At 33.3% G+C, this 20,490-nt stretch overlaps 1 protein-coding gene across 1 annotated transcript in view; it reads right to left on the bottom strand.

Moving 5' to 3' along the window:
- LOC138712395 (uncharacterized) overlaps positions 1 to 6,558 on the bottom strand; it is a 94,305-nt gene extending 87,747 nt beyond the window's left edge. Inside the window, exon 1 of the mRNA XM_069844144.1 lies at positions 6,409 to 6,558. The gene's annotated coding sequence lies outside the window, so the exon portion shown is untranslated. The remainder of the gene's footprint in view (positions 1 to 6,408) is intronic.
- Positions 6,559 to 20,490: the final 13,932 nt, after the last annotated feature.

Genomic DNA, 20,490 nt, shown 5'->3' with positions numbered 1-20,490 from the left:
TGAGATATTAAAAATAACAATTTTAATACAGTTTTGCTATTTTTTTGCTTCCTTTTGAGATGAAAGTTGTTGTATATGAAATACTTCATGGCGTGTTTTGAGAATGCCGTTCATTTAATTCCCCATATATGCTCAGTCAATTTAAGAGAGCAGTGTATTATGATAATAAATGATTGAAAGAATTTTAGTTTTGTCCTTTGAATGTGCAGAAATTTATATGTTATCAAAACAATGTTATAATTAAACTATGCTGCCATCTAGCTATCGTAAAAGAAGTCACGTTATATCTCTTATTAGAATAACTGCATGGAGCAACCGAACTCCCATCTAGCGGTCGTTACCAATCGACATTGGCGGTTCTGGCAGTTCTCCTCCACATTACCGATATTAACTTGGGAATGCCAAATCTGTCATATATTATGTGATCAGTAGTACTGCACATCGGCTTAGGGTTCTTCCGTAACAGTTGGCTGCACTGCAGCATTCCACGTGTGCCATCCATCTAGTTCGTTGGTGTCGGGGTCGCCAGATTGGGCTACAAGTAGCCAATTGGGCTACTTGAAATTTGAATTGGCTATTGATTTTTACCATTGGGCTACTCAAAAATGTTCGGGGTTATTTTGGGCTATATTTTCTGATTTGAATTTGTGGAACAATTAATAATAATAGGTGTAGTAATAGTCTTCCTCTCCGTGAAAAAATCTGTTACAGTGCACCACCACCTTAACCACGAGAAACGAGGTACCTATGCGAAATACATATATTGCACAGTGTCACATGACCAAGCTAGTGTAAGGGGATTTTTTCCTTTCACTATCACCAGTATCAGCAGAAATGCAGTGGCGCAGTACATTTTTTTTATTAGGTTATTTTACGACGCTTTATCAACAGCTTTGGTTATTTAGCGTCTGAATGAGATGAAGGTGATAATGCCGGTGAAATGAGTCCGGGGTCCAACACCGTAAGTTACCCAGCATTTGCTCGTATTGGGTTGAGGGAAAACCCCGGAAAAAACCTCAACCAGGTAACTTGCCCCGACCGGGAATCGAACCCGGGCCACCTGGTTTCGCGGCTAGACGTGCTAACCGTTACTCCACAGGCGTGGACGGCGCAGTACAGTCTGCAAGTAGATAAAACTCAGTTGCTGTTTTTCCTTCACTTCAAGCGTTAGTATTTTGTGAATGCCGATGTAGTTTATTACAATAATCTTAAATTAGGAACTAGCGTCTATTGTAAAAGTGATATACAGTTTTTAAGTTATATTAGGGAACTGCTCTTTTGACACTTTTGTAGCTAATTATTTAGTTCTGAGTCCGATAGTGGAATAATTTTAAAGAACTGTGTTTGTTGTAGAAGTGATATACGGTAACATTTTTAAATTGTAAAAGAGAATAACTTGTTATACATTTATTTTGTTTTGTAATCATATTGAAAATGGAAATATTTGTTATGTCGTTGTGTAATTACTGAAAATGGGAAAGTGGGAGAACTATACTAAAACGTTTAATAGCCAATGATTAAATGATACTTCATTCTCAAACTGTCTTCAGGATGTGAAAGACGACAGCAATAAAACAGATTGTAAAGTTTATAAAGTTCAAATTAAGGCTCATAACAGAGACTTTAAAAAACATCCCGATTCAGTTAAACATATATAATCCGCAAAATATAAATCTGCCATTTATATTGAACTACTTTTTCTGAATGTTGGCTACTTTTTCAGCGAGCTTTCGCTACTTTTAGTTACACCAATCTAGCAACCCTGGTTGGTGTTACCATTTGGAAATCGGCGTCCGACCAACGCTATCCTTCAGGACAGAAAAATTGTCGCCCCTAACACGCGATACTTTCTGCCATATAAAATGTTGGCAAATGAACACGTGACAACATTAGAATCAAATATGTGGTGCACTGGTGCGTAAAATCCCATCAACTGTTGAAAGCTTGAATCTTTAAACAAACACGTAACATACCAGACACTTTTACAACGTTAATGGATGAAGAATGGATTGCTATTAGACCTATCACACACATTAATAACATGGTTTCCAAAAGTGCAAAACATTGTTAAGTAGAGAGAACCAATTTTTAGGAATGCAATAAAATTCTTCTGTGTTAAATTTGCTCAAAAGTATTAATCATAATCAATTTTTCAGGACTGCAATGAAATTCTTCTGTGTTAAATTTGCTCAAAAGTATGAATCATAATCAATTTTTCAGGAATGCAATGAAATTGTTCTGTGTTAAATTTGCTCAAAAGTATGAATCATAATCAATTTTTCAGGAATGCAATAAAATTCTTCCTTGTTAAATTTGCTCAAAAGTATGAATCATAATCAATTTTTTACGAATGCAACAAAATTGTTCGGTGTTAAATTTGCTCAAAATTATGAATCATAATTAATTTTTCAGGAATGCAATAAAATTTTTCTGTGTTAAATTTTTTCAAAAGTATGAATCATAATCAATTTTTTAGGAATGCAATAAAATTATTCTGTGTTAAATTTGCTCAAAAGTAGGAATCATAATCAATTTTTCAGGACTGCAATGAAATTTTTCTGTGTTAAATTTGTTCAAAAGTATGAATCATAATCAATTTTTCAGGACTGCAATGAAATTGTTCTGTGTTAAATTTGCTCAAAAGTATGAATCATAACCAATTTTTCAGGAATGCAATGAAATTCTTCTGTGTTAAATTTGCTCAAAAGTATGAATCATAACCAATTTTTCAGGAATGCAATGAAATTATTCTGTGTTAAATTTACTCAAAAGTATGAATCATAATCAATTTTTTAGGACTGCAATGAAATTCTTCTGTGTTAAATTTGCTCAAAAGTATGAATCATAACCAATTTTTCAGGAATGCAATGAAATTGTTCTGTGTTAAATTTGCTCAAAAGTATGAATCATAACCAATTTTTCAGGAATGCAATAAAAATTTTTCTGTGTTAAATTTGCTCAAAAGTATTAATCATAATCAATTTTTCAGGAATGCAATAAAATTCTTCTGTGTTAAATTTGCTCAAAAGTATGGATCATAATCAATGTTTCAGGAATGCAATAAAATTCTTCTGTGTTAAATTTGCTCAAAAGTATGAATCATAATCAATTTTTCAGGAATGCAATAAAATTTTTCTGTGTTAAATTTGTTCAAACTATGAATCATAATCAATTTTTCAGGAATACAATACAATTTTTCTGTGTTAAATTTGTTCAAAAGTATGAATCATAATCAATTTTTCAGGATTGCAATGAAATTCTTCTGTGTTAAATTTGCTCGAAAGTGAATCATAATCAATTTTTCAGGAATGCAATAAAATTGTTCAGTGTTAAATTTGCTCAAAAGTATGAATCATGTTCAATTTTTTAGGAATAGAAAAAGCTAATCTATGTTAAATTTGCTCACAAGTATTATTCATAATAAAATTTTAGTAACGCAATAAAACTGTTCTGTGCTCAAAAGTATTATTCATAATCAACTTTTAGCAATGCAATAAAACTGTTCTGTGCTCAAAAGTGTTATTCATAATCAACTTTCAGCAATGCAATAAAACTGTTCCGTGGTCAAACGTATTATTCATAATCAACGTTTAGGAATGCAATAAAACTGTTCTGTGCTCAAAAGTGTTATTCATAATCAACGTTTAGGAATGCAATAAAACTGTTCTGTGCTCAAAAGTGTTATTCATAAACAACTTTTAGCAACGCAATAAAACTGTTTTGTGCTCAAAAGTGTTATTCATAAACAACTTTTAGCAATGCAATAAAACTGTTTTGTGCTCAAAAGTGTTATTCATAATCAACTTTTAGCAATGCAATAAAACTGTTCTGTGCTCAAAAGTGGTAGTCATGATCAACTTTTAGCAATGCAATAAAACTGTTTTGTGCTCAAAAGTGTTATCCATAATCAACGTTTAAGATCGCAATAAAACTGTTTTGTGCTCAAAAGTGTTATTCATAATCAACTTTTAGCAATGCAATAAAACTGTTCTGTGCTCAGAAGTGTTAGTCATAATCAACTTTTAGTAATGCAATAAAACTGTTTTGTGCTCAAAAGTGTTATTCATAATCAACTCTTAGCAATGCAATAAAACTGTTCTGTGCTCAAAAGTGTTATTCATAATCAAATTTTAGTAATGCAATAAAACTGTTCTGTGCTAAATTTGCTTGACATATAAATACCATTATCATTTATAAAGTTATATCAGAATAAATTCATATAATTTTATAAATCAAACGTTTGTTCACACGTCAATAAAGTTTACCACAGAACAGTTTCATTTCATTCTTAAGAATTTTAGTTCTCAGGACTTACGAGGTTTTAAACTTTTTTCAGCGATATATCTCCAATTGGTGACTACACAAAATGTTTAATGTCACAGAAGTATTTGTTATATTGAGAGATTAAGGTCGTAGGAATGTCTACCGAAGTCCGAGATGTGATGGTCCTTAAATTACTTCAATAAAATTATGCTAACATACACTTCCGATGAATTCGGAAGGGAGGTGTTCTCCATTGATTATTGACACTGCTGTTAGAACATATTATTGTCTCTGCATTTTCCTACGTTTCCAAAAAGAAATCAATATTTCGCAGAGAAATACAAAGATACTTATCATAAATCCCATCAACAGAACAAAATATGGAGACTGCAGATGACTCAAAGAGAAAGGGACGTACTCCTGTCTCAGATCAATGACACTGCGACTCGCTTGTTTGAAGCCCATTCGGTCTCTAGTGGTTCTTATGACCTTTTGAGATATACCAGACTCAACTAGTCGAGAAACCAGTTTGTTGATGCGACTCTGAAGAACTAAGTCACTCTTCGAGTATATCCCTATTTGGAATTCCATGATGGTCTCCTTAAATTTGTGGAACTTCGGACGATCAGCCACATTACATAAGCCAGCAATAGTGAATGAAAACATGTCTTCATCAGTGAATAAGGCTGTGTTTGGGTTCGACATGAAAAAGTGCATAGCTTCCTCGCAAGTACCGAAGTAGACGGAATTGTTGTAATAATTGTACATTTTCACAACACTTTGGAATGATTCAAAAGTACAAAACAACCACAACATTTTGTGGTCCAGCAGTTCCTCAACGGTATCAATCTGATGCTGTAACCCAGGATCTACAAAGTAACTGGTGACGTATGTCTGGAAAACTGTGTTCACACAGAGGGACCAAACCACCCAGGACAAGAAAAACAAGCGATGGGAAATACTTCGATATTTCTCGTTCACTCCTACGCCAAGAACAGCGGCCCACATGTTTATGAGACATCCGATTGTGTCTATACTTTCACTATCTCCTTTGAAAACAGCCAGGCATTTCATGAGAATTATGGACAGCACAAGAGCCAAGAAACCTGACAACCAAGTTGTTGAGGAGAACACCCGAGTAATGCTGGACCACCGAGGATACTCCTTAGCGAGATGCACGAAGAAAGTGTATGTGACTGTGTAGAATCCTTTGACGATCCTTTCGCGGTCCATACTTTTCTGGGAATGCATAGTAACGGAGAATACTATCTGAGAAAAATCCATGTCCTTATCTGTACACCTTCTTGTTAAATTCAGATCATCTAATAGGTATTGATACACTTCCAAGTCTCTCCCTTTATCTTCGTTTTGGTCGTTTGAGAATTGCGAATCTTCTTTCATAATAAAAGCTAGTTCGTTCATGTGTATCGTCTTGAGTCTCGCACAACATCCACTTACATTCGGGATATGGTTAATGTAATCTCGTGATAAGACTTGATTAAAACCTTCGTCAAGCTTCCCATGTCTGCACGTGGCAAATGGAACAGCTTGAAGAAAGTGTCCACAGTACCCTGAAGGAGGTTCGTAAGGGTGCCACGTATAGAAGTGCACAATGCCTGGTTCTTCGTCTTTTAAGGCCACGATGACATGTTTTATTTGATACATGACTGCAACCTCGGTAAACACTCGCAGTGCTTCTTCTGTTCCAGGATCTCCAGACATCACTATCAAGTACTGAGCTAATTCATTCAAATCATTATTTTTATATAAGGACCCTATGCGCAGAATAATATCTTCTTCTAATTGCCTCAGATCATTATTCTTGAAAGAGACTACTAAAATGTACGTGTTGTGAGAAAAACTTTTCCAATATTCAGTTTGTGAAACAAATGGGGACACGGAAAATTTCCAGCGCTCAGAAACGTGGAGAAGGCGTAGAAATGCATTTTCGTAGAATAGTAACGTATTTCTCTTACGTAATTGTTGGCGTACATTTCTAACATCGTCTTCTTTCAACCAATCAGGATTTGTTTTTTCAGTAATTTGGATGAGGACCGCTGCTTCAATATCTCTCTCTTCCAAAGAACATTCAACATTTTTCTTTAATGTTACATTAGTTACAACACACTTGGTTCCTTCACTTACAGAAGAGTCGTCATATACTAAAGTGTCAGAGAGATGGAAAAATATGTTTTCTCCTTGCGGAAATATTTTCTCGCAAAACTGCACCACGCATTGCGACAATTCTTCATCCTCATGCGGCAGATTAAAGCCTGACATTTCTCCAGAATGAAACAGCAAACATAAAAGCATCTGTAAAAAAAAAGATAACTTATTTTAAATATTTCTAACCATGTTCCTTTCTGCCACACTGACATTAATTTTTTTCTGTGCATCTTTACTTGAAATTTCCCTTGCTTACCAATACGTATTTTTGAAACACAGACTGTGATCTGTCCGTAGCTATGTACATTTTTTATGTTTTATTTTATTGGCAACCACAATTTGACATTTAAATTTAATAATTATGAATTTCTAACATTCACTTCCCAGAACCTTAGAGATATTTTATTCCCCTGCGTTTTCAATTACACCACTGCCAACACAGCAATACGCCTGAACTTGCGTAGTTCGAAATATTTGTGTTGTGTAGGCAGCGTTTCTTAGAGTCCAGGGAGAAAATTGTAGAACAAACAATTTACTTTTCTTGGCAGTGTCGTAAACTGTTTACATAGAAAAGGTAAAAATGCTCACATTCTCTATTGTTTCGTACAAAAATTCTACTATTATTAATAATAATAATAATAATAATAATAATAATAATAATAATAATAATAATAATAATAGAAACGATAATTTAATAATTAAAAGTCGTTAAGCTTCAATACTGTGAAATGCGTTGTTTCTCTAGGCAAATTACTATTTCTCACATTTGGCTCTTTAATTTCTGGTGAGTGCATTGGGCTGCAAAAGAAATCCCAAGTCGAAGTTGCTATCAATTTGAAATATGTATCGTGTTACGAGGACTTCGATGTATATATGAAATAATTATACAGGGACATCATTTTATTTTTACTTCAATTTTTATTGTACCTGAGTTTTTGAATGTACTTCACTCCCACCCCTTCTACTAATGAAGTTCCAACTCCACACAGAGCCAAGACCGCAGATAGTAAGCAGTACTGAGTTACTGAGTATAGTACGTTCCAGAAATATGTTCGCGTTTTCCAGTGACGAAAGAGCTTTCAATATTGAATCATATTTTCGCACAGGTACTGTCCGTTTGCCTACGTCGCATCCCGATTTCCCCCACCTGCTTCTGCTCGCCCCTCTGTAAAAGCTGGGCTGTCTTAGCTCTTTTCTGAAAAAAAATAATTTCTCTTAGGAATTGGGCGTTTACGTAATATTATACAGCTGTTTAATTTAACTTAAATAAAAGGGCCTCGTTAAGTAATTAACTGTCACGTGATTTCCTCCCTTTCTACGATCCTGCGGCATAACCACTTGGACGGACAGTAGATAGCATGTCTGAGTAATTTTATATTTTCGGGTCGGGCAGAAGTGAAGATTGAATTTACAGTACGTAGAGTAGGTACAGAATTATTTCAACATGAGTTACTAGTACGAAGGACGAAACTGGTAATTGGAATTAGATGCAATAGTCTATCGTGCGATAATATGCACAAAAGAACTGAAGCCTGTATCGAAATGAACGGCCACCATTTTCAAAATTGTGTTTAAATATTCATATTATGATTATTTTTCAATTTAACTTCATTCTCTATATTGTACGCTAATGTGCTGTAGACAGTATAATACACACCGCATAATGAATACGTTCGCATGGATAACTCAGTTCGTGAGTAAAAACACTTATTCTTAATACAGTACTGTACTTTGATTAAAGAAAAACCTAATGAAAATTATCAAACTCAAAATCGCGATATTTCCTAGTTTAAGTAAATGGATGAACTACTTTTCTTCCTTCCTATACCTAGTAGAGTGATTTGTGTTTTACGCCAGTATCATCGAACTCCAGTCTTGGAGGGGGGAGCAAGCGGTGTTTCCTGTTCTCTAAAGGTATAGACAGGTTAATATTAAAAATGTTAGTAAAAATAAAATGATGTCCCTGTACAAACACATCTGAAGTGGTCTGAAATTTCTAAAGAGTTTTTATTTCATGTAAAGGAGAAATGGGTAGCTAAATGTTTTAATTGCACTCTATTTTCAGCTCTGTGTCTGTATTTAAAATAAAATTCATATTTATATTTATAATAAATTTGATACATTTTTTATTTTTGTTGATACAACGTGGAACGTAACTAGCCATATGTATCGATTGTAACAATGACAGCATCCGTGGATAATAAGGAAGGCTGTGGAATACCATATAATTCTTATTAATGTTGTAAAATAAAAGTATATAAATAATTTAAAATAAATTCAGATTAAATAATAACATGAACATGTTATAAAAGTCGTATTTACATGTTTTTAAAAAACTAAACTCAGAAAAATAGTTTTCCATCTCGCCATGTTTGCTGAAGTCCTCGGAAAATTTCATATCGGCACCTCTTTTGCAACCCAATGTACCACTGTTATAGGGGAGAGTTGGGTAGTATCGGACATCGGGTAATATCGGACAGTGAGTTTCTTTCATCTACAACCAGATGATAGTACCTGAATGACATGGTTACGTTTCTGTGATGTCGCATACAGTTGCGTAACCACGTCATCTGTGGTAGATGAAAGAAACGCACTGTCCGATATTACCCGATGTCCGATACCACCCAACTCTCCCCTAGAGCGAGAATCGATGCCAGTTATACAGGAAGGTCTATAGATCTTGTTATACAGTTGCTTTATTGCATGAAATCGGAGGACAGAAGTGCCAAATTAATGAATTCAGTAATAAAAATGCCTATTTCATGAAATCTCGATCAAAGTTGCATTAGTCGCGAAAAAAAGTAAAGTTTTGCCCATTACGTGAAATACGCATTTTTTGGGTTTCGACGTAATATATTTTTTTTTATTTCCAAATCCACTCGAACTCCAACACTTTGTGACAATTCATGGTGGTACAGCTTGGAACTTGACATACAAAGTGAAACACCAGCCTTACATAAGAAGTAGGCCTATTTTATGAATCTGAATTTCATATTAATTCTAGTTTCGAGGTTGCTTTGTGCTGTATGGGAGACGTTCGGAAGTGAATTAAGGGAAGAGGATGGTATTTTTTGGTGAAAAATGAGTAAAAAAAAAAAAAAAAAAAGAATCCTTTAAAATACTCTGTGATATGTGTGGAATGCATAGCATAACATTTTGTGGGTATTTGTGCCCCTATCGGATGTTGAGTCGCTATTTTTAAACTTCCTGCGTTATGGATTTTTAAATCACTCGCCCACTTTTATTGTTGTTTTCGGTAAATTAAATTAAAAAAAAAATAAATACCGGTAAATAAATAAATTCTATAAAATATCCTTTGATATATGTGAAATGCATTGCATAATATTTTGTGGGTATTTGTGCCCCTATCGGATGTTGAGTCGCTATTTTTAAACTTCCTGCGTTATGGATTTTTAAATCACTCGCCCACTTTTATTGTTGTTTTCGGTAAATTAAATTTAAAAAAAAAATAAATACCGGTAAATAAATAAATTCTATAAAATATCCTTTGATATATGTGAAATGCATTGCATAATATTTTGTGGGTATTTGTGCTCCTATCGGATGTTGAGTCGCTATTTTTAAACTTCCTGCGTTATGGATTTTTAAATCACTCGCCCACTTTTATTGTTGTTTTCGGTAAATTAAATTAAAAAAAAAATAAATAAATAAATAAATTCTATGAAATATCCTTTGATATATGTGAAATGCATTGCATAATATTTTGTGGGTATTTGTGCCCCTATCGGATGTTGAGTCGCTATTTTTAAACTTCCTGCGTTATGGATTTTTAAATCACTCGCCCACTTTTATTGTTGTTTTCGGTAAATTAAATTAAAATAAATAAATAAATAAATAAATTCTATGAAATATCCTTTGATATATGTGAAATGCATTGCATAATATTTTGTGGGTATTTGTGCCCCTATCGGATGTTGAGTCGCTATTTTTAAACTTCCTGCGTTATGGATTTTTAAATCACTCGCCCACTTTTATTGTTGTTTCCGGTAAATTAAATTTAAAAAAAATTCTTTAAAATACCTTTTGATATATGTGAAATGCATTGCATAATATTTTGTGGGTATTGGTGCCCCCATCGGATGTTGAGTCGCTATTTTTAAACTTCCTGCGTTATGGATTTTTAAATCACTCGCCCACTTTTATTGTTGTTTTCGGTAAATTAAATTTTCAAAAAAAAAAAAGAAAAAAAAAATTCTACAAAAATACCCTTTGATATATGTGAAATGCATTGCATAATATTTTGTGGGTATTTGTGCCCTTATCGGATGTTGAGACGTCATTTTTAAACTTCCTGCGCTATGGATTTTTAAATCACACGTCCGGTTTTATCGGTTTCCAGTAACTTCATTTTTTTTGCTACATTGCCAGACAAAAATGGATATAATTTCTGAACTATTAAAGATACATGCATGAAATTTAGAACACACATTCTTTAGACTATTTGGAAACTTTTCTCTGTAACAGAATTTTGTTAATTGATTTCATTTTAAAAATACGTCCGTTTGTTTACAAGAAAGGAAATCAGAAAATTGTTATTAAATTTTAACTGTTTATTTTACAAACGTAGATACCAATATCAAAATTCTGTTATAGACAGTTTGTAGAACATGCTTTTGCAAATACATTGCATTAAACTGTTTTGTTTGAATCTATCTTTAAAAACGGTTTAGATATATCGTTTTCAGTACAATCCTGCATTGGGTATTTTTTTTTTTTCCAATTTGGGCCCCAAAGTAATTTTTTAAAAATATTTTTATTTGGTTGAGTTGCCACAGCTATGAGCTCTCTACATACAAAAAATTAATATTTTACACCAAATAGGAAAAAAGTTAAAAAAAATACCATCCTCTCCCCTTAAGGCGATACGCCACTGAAAATAGTCCAATTTTAACAAATTTTACCATTTTTTATTTTCGCGCTAAAATGAACAGTTTCATGAGGCCTGATGGCCTGAACACCACCAGAATAAATACATTTATTATTATTATTATTATTATTATTATTATTATTATTATTATTATTATTTTGAAACATTTATCTCTGTATCTGAACTTAAATTATGAGTGTAGCCTACTTTTGTATAATTTGTAGAAGTTGTGTTAATGCACGAGTTATGTGTAACAGAACTTTCAATAAAATTACTTCATAAAAGAAATGTGCCATGTTTTCAAGGACAAGTATTCATCTTATTTATCATTGGTTAAAGCTAGAGTAATGTAACTTGGCATACTTATTCATTAATATCTCTGTTGTGAAACTGAGTATATGATTGGCTGTATTCAGCATACTTTTATTGCTAGAGAATTCTACGTAAATCAGTGTTAATTTTTTATTAATGTTTAAACATTGAAAAAAAATATATATAGATATATATATAGATATATAGATATATAGATATGTATAGATTAGGCTAGGACATAATAATGCTTCATTGCACAATATTCAGTGTTACCTTTGAGGAAAAATAGATTAAAAATAATGTTTTTATAAATAGGATTTTCACTAAGAAAATAAAAATAAAACGCACAAAAAATAATTTTAAATGTTTTTTCAATATTTATTAGTGGCTTGTGCAGCAAATGCTGCAAACTAAGTTTATTAGACGTTCAAAAAAAATTCTTAAGATTTATTTTCAATGAAGAATGCCAGACATTTTGAAAGTTATTTGCTTATATTATAATGAAACATACTCCCTCTGCATGTTTTTTATGCCAACTACTTTTTCTTGAACTTATCCACCTTCAGATTTTGAGTTTCAACGCGAAAACGCAAGTAACAATGTCAAGACGACCAGTGGATTTTTCATGTGGGAGTAAAGCAATAGCTATTTCAGGTCATTGTGGATTCTAGGTGAAAGTTAAAAAAATGTCAGATTTGCTGTGCTTTCGAACAATAGACATAGCATCTTGATATAGCTGCTGCACGTAGAGCTTGAAATGTAGAGAGTAAAATCATTTTATCCTGCTAAGAGATCTTGCTGAAATGATTGGGAGACTACAAAATTTTCTAGGCCTCTTATTTTATCAGTAAGTAGTATCTTTTGGTCTTTCCTTAGGAACTATATTTTTTGCGCTGTCTCGAGCCAATACTGAAGAGAATGAGGCATATAAATATCTACACCACACCGCCATTAAGTATATGGAAAAGACTCAACCTTACTTGATTAATAACTATAAAAATATTTGATTTTTATTAACAATATTATCTTACGTAAATTTTGTAGTTATGTACTATATAACATATATAGCCGCCACTCAGTAAATTATAGAAATGAAGATCTAATTTAAGATATTCTCTACATCTACTTATATAACCCCAAAACTTTCATATCATCAGTATAGCATTAATACGTATAATTAATGAAAAATAATCACATCATGGCATTAACTACAATAATATTTCATTTCTAATGGTAATAATGTCATCAAACCACCTCAAGTTTTGTAGATTTTAATATCCAATACACAGCTGTACTCAGAAAATTACACACCACAGAATCAGACTTGTAAATTATTTTTAGTTATTAAAAACCAATTGAATTTGAGCTCTAAATATGTCAGCAATCCTGCAGGTCATGGCCTTTGTGTAATAGCCTATTGTTTATTGTAGTGTGTGTTTTGTTTTGTACTGAAATGTAAAGGAGAAGCAAAGCGAGCATCAAGTCGGCCATGCTGAAATGCAATTAGTTCTCAAAACTGTCGAAAAATGGATTTTTGAAAATAGGAAAATTATGTAGGAAAACTAACGCTACACTGAAAGTTACTATTTTTCTGAAAATCCTTGGATGCCAAGCTTCAAAATGACGGGTCATTCATTAAAATCCGTTCAGCCGTTTTCCCGTAATTTCCATTACCAGTTCAAATTATATATATAGATGAGAAAAGATTGAAATTTTCACTGTGTAATTATGATATTCAAAATTTCAACTCTGTAGCTAAAAAATTGTAGATTTTTAAAATTTCAACAGAGCATTACATTAAGGTGATCTTTTCTAGTTGACTTCCTCGTTTAAAAAGTCATTAACATTACTGAACGGTATTGCGATTGAGTGAGATTTTCATGCACGGTGTTGAAATGGAAATCGCACAGATTAACAGGGGAGCTGCATGTAGTTCTGCAGAGAGAAGCCAGGTGAAACACCTTACTATACGCTGCGAGGGTTGACAAGTTTCGCAGCATTTCTAAGCAGACATCCGAGTGTGCGAAGACTATAAAATCTGTCACGTCTTTGATGTCAGGGACTAAATATGCACGTGCCAGCCGGACTATTTCATCAAATTAAAGAAAATTAATTCACTTCCTGTTTACAGTCCAGGATAGGATTTGTTGTCGGTAACATGAAATAATTATGTGTTGATGAAAAAAGGGCAAAAACAATTTGTATGCGGTACACTGATAAAACTTGTACATGAGCAAAATTAATTACGTGTATCCACTTCAACAGAACGATTTATAATTATAATACATATTATTAATTTTTCTGATTATAAAGAATGTTTAATGTCCAATGCAGAAAACGAAACCCTCTCTTCCGCATTCTTGGTTGCACATGATGTAATTTGAGGTGTCCATGTACATTATGTATGTATGCATGTATGTATGTATGTATGTATGTATGTATGTATGTAGGCCTATGTATGTATGTATGTATGTATTGTATGTATTTTTTTGTATATCAGCATGCTCCATTACATTGGAGTAATACTACATGCTTTACATAAAATATTACAATAATTAGTTACATAATTTATGACATGAGAACAAGATATTTACAATTTTGATTGAGATCTTGAAATTCTTACAGATACAAGTGTTGCCTAATTGTACTTCTTCTATTTTAGGTTACCATCATTATTAATATTATTTCTAATTTCAATTAATGTTACATTTTGCCAAATTCTACGGATTTTATAAATTTTCTGAAGCTTTTGAGGTATGTTGTTGTGAACTGATCAAAAGGTGGTGGCCAGGTTTGACCTGTGCGTATTATACTAGTTCGTAGAATTATTCTTTCTTTTGTCAGTGTGGCACATCTTAGTAGTATATGGTTGACTGTCTGTTCTTCTTTTAGTCTGCAAGGGCACGTTGGTGTTGGAATAATCTTGAATCTGTGAAGGTAGGATCTTGTGAAGCCATGACCTGGCACAATAGAAGTAAATTCTGTCCCGACAGGTAAATTTATCTTCAATCTGTCTTTAATTGATGGAAAGAATGATTTCGTTGTTGCGCCTTTAATTGAGATAGTCCACTGTTCTTGCTATTTTCTTAAGGTCTTTTCTGTCTCTTCTGTTAATATGGTATCTCTCGGTATTTTGTTATAAACTATTTCCCCTTCATCTTCTATGGTGGCTTGTTTGGCAAGACGGTCAGCTATCTCATTCCCTAGTATTCCGACATGGGCCTTCACCCACCTAAAGAGCACTGTCCATTGCTGTCTCTCCAATTTTTTCAGTTCTTTCTTTATATTTTCAATTATTGTATGTATGTATGTATGTATGTATGTATGTATGTATGTATGTATGTATGTATGTATGTATGTATGTATGTATGTATGTTTATATCTAGGCGTCTGTTTTTGTTTACTTACTCATATACATATTGTTACTTATTCATTCATTCATTCATTCATTCATTCATTCATTCATTCATTCATTCATTCATTCATTCATTCATTCATTCATTCATTCATTTATTGAAATTTAACTTACCAATATACAAGATGGATACTGAAAGTTTACTGCGGTGGCTGCCATATTGTTTTAACAATGGCAATTATAATACATAATTAATATTAATAGTTGTTTTTGATTTTCTATTCCCACAAACTGAATTCTGTTCGTAGCAGAGCAGCATGTCTGAATTACTGCGTAGTCCTGGCTTTGAACTTTGTGTTGCGAGAGCCGAAGAGCGAGTTAAATGTAATCAAGCCACGGTTCTCCGTGGTGTCGCAATCACCAGTTACACAACCCAGAATATCAATGCTCATATTCTGCGTGCGAGCTTGAAGGCCAGTAATGCTGTATACAAACTGTCAGGAAGTAATGATGATAAATTTACCTACTTCAAACACATTTATTTTTGTTAAGTTTACCCTATTGGCGAATTCTTACTCTACACAGCTGGTGTCATTTTAATAATAATCCGCATGTTTTGTTACCCGAAATAAAATACAGTTTAATCCAGCGGTCCACAACTCTACCAATAAAATGGTTATAATTTACGATATGTGAGTAGCGGAGAAGTGAGAAATATGTTCCCAAATTGAAGCAGCGGAAAGCCACCATTTGCAGGGAAGAAAACGCGCGGGACTTCGAAACCGTTATTTGGATATTTGTTCATTGCGTATCTGAAAGCTGAATGTTTTTGCGACATGTCTTTATTATCGTGTTTCAGCTGTCAGCAGAGTTGCTAGGTACACCGGAATATCTGAAGGTAACTTAAGACATTAGACCTATCAACACTTTATCATAAAATTTCTAGTAGCTTTCAGTGTTCACCTGCTTTTAATGTTATTTTCGCCTACGTGAGAAACGGTAAAATACGAAAAGAACACAGTACAGTCAACGCTATGATAGTTTTCTTTCCTTTTATTAACCACGAATATGTTTTAACCATTCGCTATGACATTAACTTTGCAACTTTTTTTTTTTCGGTGCCGGTACTGCAAGTTTCACTATCTGCTGAATAATTATTCATGTTTAACTATAAAACAAAGTATTTGTATGTGTCTGTTGTTAGTATAAAATACGATATCAAAAGGCTATCTTTTTTGCTACTCAACGCAATTAAAATGCATATTGTTTACTAACTGCGAAGCAGGGACTAGATCGTGAAACGGATTAATCAACAATGTGGCAGAACCAGGGAAAATATCGTCTTGCGAGTAGAGTTGCCTTACGGCGGTCTTGCGATAGTGACTAATATTTGCGGGCGAGAGTTATTTTATGCCCGCTGCGCGCGCGCGGAGCTCTTTTACCTGTAAACATTGCTAAAGGATGTACAGATCTTAGAACACAGCGCATCATGACGGAACGGAAGCGCTTAAAGCTTTCAAAAAGAGAGGAAGATGCAATATTTATGCTTCGAACATGGTGATGAAGTCCAGTGTTTGTTGTGTAAAAAAAAATATCATTTGCAAAAACAGCAACATAAAACGGCATTATGAGACGCAACATGAAGAAAATATATAGGCATTATTCAGGAGAATAGAGAAATAAATTCATTTCGGAATTGACATCGAAAGTAAATTAATTTACATTTGGGTCAGCAGATAGTATCTAGATTCCTTTTATTTCTTTATTTTAAATGTATTGTTGATGTTTTTTGTTGCTTGTTTCTGGATATTGACTTTTATTAGACTATGTGTTTCTTTAATTTAGAAATAATATTTTATTTTTGATTGCATTTTAGCTTATACTATTACTAAACTCAACATACTAATTCACTTTCATTCCAATAACTATTTTCAGGATTTTTTAGCAAATATGAACTAAACATTTTGAAAACTTTGATGCAAGGAGCTTTTTTAGTAACGTCAATATAAAATATACTTAAAAATATAATTTCAAAACTATTAGACCTAATTGCACAAAATTTTATACAGATGATATTATTATAGATCTATTTATATAGTTTAAATTTCACAAATTTTGGCCGAAATTGTGGAAGTTTTAAAAGTCATATCCCCTTAAATGAATGACCCCAAAAATTACGATGGCTCTCAGTATCTTAATTTAATCAATTTGTTTTTTTTTCGTGTTACGTGCATCTCACAAATCACTCCAAGAAAGCTTATTACATAATCACGACTGGAGAGTAAGGACTACATTTTCACAATCACACAATCAATATACTCTATTTCAATCTATATTGTCATTATTATTTTTTCAACAAATACTCAAAAGTACTCAGAGATCACACACGTCGAGCAGGTAGACCGTATTAGTTTCTCCTAATCAATGAAGTGAAGTATTTACATACTAAATAATTGCTTTTAACAATAAAATGGTTTACATACAATTAACTTTTCCCATTTCTCTTTTTGTTCTTAAAAACTCTTCCCTTTGCGATTTGTTTATATATGTACATGTATATTAAATAACTGAGTAATTAGTCCTATTACATAGCCAGAAATTTAGTAACGCAAGTTATTGTAATAGTTGCTGCCTTTATTGGCTGCATGTGCATGTACATCCCTGTTGTCTACGTTACAGTGGATGCGCTATGCTACCATGATTGCGAGCTAATATCGTCTCATCCCTGCCTTACGTGAATCAGCTGGGCTGCCTCATAGACTTACTTAATATCCGCGGGTTACCTCTTTTGAGAGGTGGAGGACTAAATTGAAGTATAAACAGTACGCTTTCCTTGGTGCGTGTCGCAATCACACATTTACTTAAAAAAAAAAAAATCAATGTTCAAGTGCTTCCCAGTGTTTTGTAGAATACAAAACTACGATATATTTGTAGCGATAATGCTGGCTTTATTTACTGCTGTTGTCACCGTCCGTTGTCTTCTTTGACTCCAATTTTACCAAAATGAACTGAAAGGTAATAAAATACACCTAATTGATTTGATTGATTTAATTTCTTCCTGTAACCACTACAGGTTGCCATCGACAAAGAGTACCATGATACAATAGAGTAAATGCCTTGAGGCTTACTTTCATGTGCGCTATACCTATTATAATTTTAATACAAGACACAAATCAGATCTTCATCTACACCAGTGATGTCAAAGCAAGCGCATTTTTCTGACCTTGACGCCGTGGGCGGGCATCAAGCGCTAAGTATGGAAAGAGGAAGGGTTGTGTATGAATAAGCAGCCTGTTGGATTAAGAAAACAGTGGTGCACAAACTTCAAACGGAACGTGAAATTTTATGTTGTTATTTTTATATGGCTTCTTTCTGTTTGATATCATCTATATTGCCTGTGAACAAAAGTACTAATACCAATTTCTTAACATTGCAGTTGTGTTTTAAACGTTAATGACATAATAAAGGCTTAAGAAGGATTATTCACATAAATTGCATAGTATTACAACTATACTGTACTAAATGGATGAAACACATCATTCATAAAGAAAGTGATATCCCGAAAAAAGAAATTGAGTATGACATGATAAGTTGGAATTTATATTCATGGTACTTTCAGCCTTATAAAAGTAATCAATAAACTAATCGAAACAATAGTACAGTACAAAGCAAAGTTACCTAGGTACTGCATCTGTTTTAAGTGTAACTAATATTACATAACAAAACTCTTATCGCATTATGCTTTTAAGGTGATATTTGTGAGCAGCTACCTATCATCAGAATATTAAATTATATTCTCGAAATGTGCTGAAGCTATAGAGCTGACATTTTTACAACACATGGGCACGTATCTTTTGCTTATGATGTAACAGTAGTTGCTTTGTTAATTCATTTCCTTACAAACAATTTCCATGCGAATATTTTCAAAATTTTCAATACACTATCTTCAGTAATACGTATATACGGTATATTAGATTTACGAAAACATTCTGTAAGGCTACTAAATAAATAGGCCTATACCTGAAAATTTCACTTTTCTATAAAAAAGAAAGTTGAGAAAATATTTCTTTTGAATAAAAAAATCAAACTTGTGAAAAATGAGCATTAAAATTAAAACTTACATTCTTATAATGCACTTATACTTCTCAGGCAAATCTAAAAAATAACATGGATACAGTTTTAATAAGTTATCTTCCCTTTATCCATTGAATCAGTGCTGGCCATCCCTGAATATAGCTCCAGCAAGCGGCATATACCACCTCTCTCGTCTGTCTCTTTCCTTTCCGCTCTGTAAAGCGCTCAAGCTCTCCTGGGCTCTAAAGCGCGCGCTTGCATCTATGGGCATCAATTGACATGACTGATCTATAGGCTACTCTGTTAGTCTAAGCCGTTATAAAAACGGTTCTCTACGGTCTTTGATGCATCGTCTAATTATCTTAACGATATGGATCGAAAATAAAAAACATGTAAAAATGGAAGTTTTGTTTTTAACTCTAGATAATAAAATGTTTCAGTTTTCTAAATCTCTGCTTATTTTGGCCCTATGACAATTTAAAGCCTCTCAGGACGAATTTAAAGGGACCAGCGCATGCGTGGAGCTGCAGCCCTTTGAACCGACATTCAGCTGTCATTCTGACAGACTTTGTTCTTCATTCTAACTAATTTTACCTTTCATTCAGTTCACATTTCGTGCTCTTATGTAGGAGAAAAATGTGTGTGGTAGACATGAATATGGAGGAAGGATATCGATAGTATAATATATTATATCATATATGTTGTACACTGACGTTCAAATGTATCAGACCTAGGATTTTATGATCGTGTAAACGAACTTTCTATAAATATACTTGGACTTCTCCAGATGGATTGACACATAACCAGATAGATCGCATCTTGATAGATAAAATAAGACATACTAGTATAGTAGACGTTCGAACCTTCAGGGGGCAGACTGTAATTCTGACCATTATTTGGTAATTGAATATTGTACTAAATGGAAATATAAAAATTGGAAATTTATCTTTTCAAGAGATAGAGAAGTTCAAATATCTTGGAGCAACAGTAACAAATATAAATGATACTCGGGAGGAAATTAAACGCAGAATAAATATGGGAAATGCCTGTTATTATTCGGCTGAGAAGCTTTTGTCATCCAGTCTGCTGTCAAAAAATCTGAAAGTTAAAATTTATAAAACAGTTATATTACCGGTTGTTCTTTATGGTTGTGAAACTTGGACTCTCACTTTGAGAGAGGAACATAGGGTAAGGGTGTTTGAGAATAAGGTGCTTAGGAAAATATTTGGCTCCAAGATGAAGTTACATGAGAATGGAGAAAGTTACACAACACAGAACTGCACGCATTGTATTCTTCACCTGACATAATTAGGAACATTAAATCTAGACGTTTGAGATGGGCAGGGCATGTAGCACGTCTGGGCGAATCTAGAAATGCATATAGAATGTCAGTTGGGAGATCGGAGGGAAAAAAAGACCTTTGGGGAGGCCG

The sequence above is a fragment of the Periplaneta americana genome, chromosome 2, assembly GCF_040183065.1.
Source record: "Periplaneta americana isolate PAMFEO1 chromosome 2, P.americana_PAMFEO1_priV1, whole genome shotgun sequence".
In the NCBI taxonomy this organism is placed as follows: domain Eukaryota; kingdom Metazoa; phylum Arthropoda; class Insecta; order Blattodea; family Blattidae; genus Periplaneta; species Periplaneta americana.
This window is presented reverse-complemented; position numbering and strand designations above follow the sequence as displayed.